Raw genomic sequence first — 4403 nt, forward strand, 5'->3', positions numbered from 1 at the left:
GAAAGCGTTCGTTGTTCCACGTTGTTTGTCCTCCTTCCTGCACAAATTTCCACGAATTTCCGTTCCCATCGAAGCAGATGAGAAATAATTACTAGGCCGCATCCACTGCTATAAATCGACAGAGAGAATTTATTTTCTTACGATAAGTTGAGTTAGAAGTGATCAATTGATGCGTGACCCCGGGCTTATGAATGCCCCGCATACATACAGCTACAGTGGATAATTATTATTCGAACGAGTTCGCCGTTTATCGAGTTGGAAAACTCGTATCTCCGGTTAACAACGAGTGTAATAACAATTTCAAACTCGAGGAAATATTATTCTCCGCGTTACGTAAAAAATCCAGACGCCTACGTAATGAACGTGGGAAAAAAAGAAAAGAATTAATAATCAATAATTTAACGAACGCTTTATCGAATTGACTTCTTCTTCGTTGACACTCCTCTGCGAAAAATTAGAATTATTGCGTACATGAATTTCTGAATTTTTACCAACTTTTATTTCCCTCCCTTTATACGCACAAACATGTCTAACTGTAATCAGATATTAATACGAGTAATAATTGATCGAATTCGATATACTTGACGATATCTTTCCAAATTATAATACTCTCCTCGAAAATGATAATGATAAGTGTCGTTTTAATTAATTAATCGAAGAACGCGTTATTATATAGATCGTTTGTCGAACAAAAAATTTTTCGAGGACGAAACCCATCCTTCTTTCTTTCTTTAGAATTATTGCATAGATGAATTTTTATAAACTTTTATTTCCCTTCCTTTGTATATCGATAATACATGTCTAACATAATCAGAGTAATAATTGATCGAATTCGATATATTTGACGATATCTTTCCAAATTATAATACTCTCCTCGAAAGTGATAAGGAGTATAAGTATAATTAATGGAAGAACGCGTTATTATATAGATCGTTTGTCGAACAAAAAATTTAGAATTATTGCATAGATGAATTTTTATAAACTTTTATTTCTCTCCTTTTGTGTATATACGATAATACCCACAAACATAATGTCTAACATAATCAGAGTAATAATTGATCGAATTTAATATATGACGATATCTTTCCAAATATTCCCCTCGAAAATGGAGGAATAAGGAGAAACAGCATAAATCGTTTCAATTAATTAATTAAAGATTGTTATTATTATATAGATATAGATTTATTATATAGTCAGTTATTATATAGATCGTTTGTCGAAAGAAAAATTCTCGAGACGAGAAGAGAGGGCGAAAATATCCTTCTTTCTTTCTTTGGAATTATTGCATAGATGAATTTGTGTATTCTTACGAACTTTTATTTTCCTCCCTTTGTGCATATCGATAATACACAAACATATCTAAAATAATCTGATACGAGTAATAATTGAATATCGATATATTTAACGATATTTTTCCAAATATTAATTCCAATAATAATTATTGAAAATGGGGGACTGTGTCGTTTCGATTAATTAATCGTCGAAGAACGTTTGTCGAAGAAAGAATTTCTCGAGACGAGAAGGGAGGGCGAAACACGAAACGCATTCTTCTTTCTTTCTTTACAATTATTGCATAGATGAATTTGTGAATTTTTATTTCCTTCTCTTTGTGTATATACGATAATACATAATCAGATAAGCAGAGCAATAATTGATATTTTCGAATTCGATATTTTTCCAAATATTAAGAAAGAATTTTTCGAGACGAAAACGGAGAAACGCATCAACCATCCTTCTTTCTTTCCTTCTTTCTTTCCTTCTTTCTTTCACCTATGCGCGAAAACATAGGTGGAACAATCGGCTCTTTGTGTCTCTGGTGTCGGGAGGCGATAATTCACGCTCGCCACAGTTGCGCAACCTTGAAGGAAACGGGAAGAGGGGAGGGGGAATAATATTTACGATCGATGCCAAACGAAGAGACAACCGAAGGAAAAGTATATAAAAGTGTTTCGACGGCGATGATGCAAACCATTGACAAATTTTCGTAACGACGAATCGTTGTTCGAAACGAAATTGTTGTTGTGTCAACCGAGGCGATCTAATAATATCGATACCGTTTCGAGCCGTCGTATCGCGCCTTATAGCGCGATTGGAGCTTCAAGGCCGTTGAAATCGCGAGCAGAAAATATAACACGAGGTTCTGGCTCTCGAACCAGTTACACGCTGGTAACGCACGGTGTAACGAAGATTCGATATATAATCGTATAACCGTCGAGGCTGAGGTGAACGAGGCGAATCTTGGTGAGAGGTGAGAGTGGTGGATGGGAAGGGGGGTTGGATCACCGATTTTCGATATTGGCGGCCGAGGAAGCTCTCGAAGGGAACTCTAGATATTCCTGTCTCTCTGAAAAAAGAAAAAAAAAAAAGAAAGGAATTCAACGCGAAATATAAAAAGAGGATTTTTTTTTCCCCTTTATAAAAATTGCGAAAACTGTCAAAAATTTCGCGATATCGGCTTGAAAACATAAGAAACTTTTTATCTATTTATTATCGAGTAATTGTCATTAAGCTTGATTACTTATGTTAAATTATGCTAAATTATGCGAAAACTTTTGACAAAAAAAAAATAAATCGAGTTCGAAAAAAAAAGTTAGTCGTTCGATATTTGCTTTTTGCGAACAATGAAAAGAAATAAAAAGGACGAAAATTTCGATCGAAAAGGAAATTTTTTTTTTTTCTTTTTCATTCCATCACTTGAATAAAAATTGAATGAATCGTAATAATGAATATTTGACAAGCATTGTTTAAAAGTTTATAATTCTTTGCGCTTTGTGCAAAGCGTATAATCTTTCCATTGCCCTCGTAGCCAACGGTCGATAATCGACTATTTTCTCGCGGATCGATATCGTTGGAAGGCTGGAGGAGCGATAAAAAAAGGGGGGAAGAGGAGGAGGGGAAAGGAAGGAGAAGAAGAGGGAGGGGAATGTGTGACACGCGATGTGCGACACATTGACTGACTTAAATTGCAACACTGTGCAATACAACCAGTCAAGGTGACTGGAAGATATTATATAGTCGTCGATGCAAATGACACAGTTTGAACTCGAATATCGTTTACGCTTTATGCGCAATTTTCAGGGATTAATATATCAAGTCTCTTTGCATCTTAAACCTTCGTTTCGAAATGTGTGTCAAATTCAATCGGGATTCTTAATCGATAAATCGATCGAATCTTTGCCTTTGTATAATTATTAAAAATTATTTATCAGCGAAATTAATATCAATGGTTTTCATTCAAATCTAAGAATACGAAATATAATTTCGAGAAAGGCCTAGAATTAAAGAATCTCTTTTTCTTGAAAATATGTAATTTATAAGGGTTAAGATATAGATAGATTTTAAGGTTTAATTATTCAGGAACATCGAATAATTGAATTCGATATATCGTCGTTTAACGATCGAGTCGAAACTTTTTCGAAGAAAAGATTATTAATTTTATTAATCGACACGATTATTAAAATCACCAAAATCATTCGATGCTATTACTATTATTATCGTCCAAGATGATAGTTTAATACAGTGGAAGCTGGTGTACACATAAGAGTATACGAAGAGTATGGAATATTATTGCACATGTAATCGTTCTTATCTACTAACCTCAAGAGTCATGTTTTGGAAACATAAATAGAATATAACCAGTCACGAAGTATATAAGAAATACGAGAAATATTAATCTCTCCTTACGAGAGATTAACAAAGAAAAAAAATGAATGAGAGGAATGCGATTCGAAACGTGAAAATGTTTTGAAAAACCGACTTTGTAAACGAGCGCGAAACTCATAAGAAGAAGAAGAAGAAGAAGAAATAAAAAACGGAACGAAAGAAAAAAATTATTTCACAAGCCTTTCAAAAAGGTCTCGCTTGACAGTCTCGCTCTCTATTATCCACAGTTTCAATTACAACGAACGCGTATTTTCTCAACGACACATTCACACACAACACAAAAGTTAGAAATAAATTGCACTCATCCAAGGAGCAAAATTCGATCGAAGGTGAATAAACGATTCGCCGGACGAGATCGAGACGAGACGAAATTTTCGTCCCGATCGATAAAAAGAAATAAAAGGAATAACCTCGACGACTAAAGCGACGAATAAAGCGCGTCTCGCAACGCGTCTATTTAAATTTCAACGAGATGATCGAGGTGACGGCGAGCCGACTTTCGAGCCGAACACCCTCCTCCCGCGCCTATTGTAAATTTGCCCCGGGCGAAAGCAGCACTTGACACTTGTCCAAAGATAAACGAGGCCGGCGTTGAAACATTAACGAGATCCCGCCGAATACCGAGGAAGCGAAAATGTTAATCGGTTGACAGAGCCGATTTCATTCTTCACCCGCTCGAGAGAAAAGATACGCGTATTTATCACCTCGATCACTCGTTCGTCGAATCGAGCCAACACCGC

General features: G+C 35.5%; 1 protein-coding gene across 3 annotated transcripts in view; it reads right to left on the reverse strand.

The window, feature by feature from the left end:
- The window catches only part of LOC102677923 (myb-like protein Q), a 204613-nt gene that overhangs the window by 196890 nt on the left and 3320 nt on the right, over positions 1-4403 (reverse strand). The window lies entirely within an intron of this gene.

Source organism: Apis dorsata, unplaced genomic scaffold, assembly GCF_000469605.1.
Source record: "Apis dorsata unplaced genomic scaffold, Apis dorsata 1.3 scaffold_216, whole genome shotgun sequence".
NCBI classification, from domain to species: domain Eukaryota; kingdom Metazoa; phylum Arthropoda; class Insecta; order Hymenoptera; family Apidae; genus Apis; species Apis dorsata.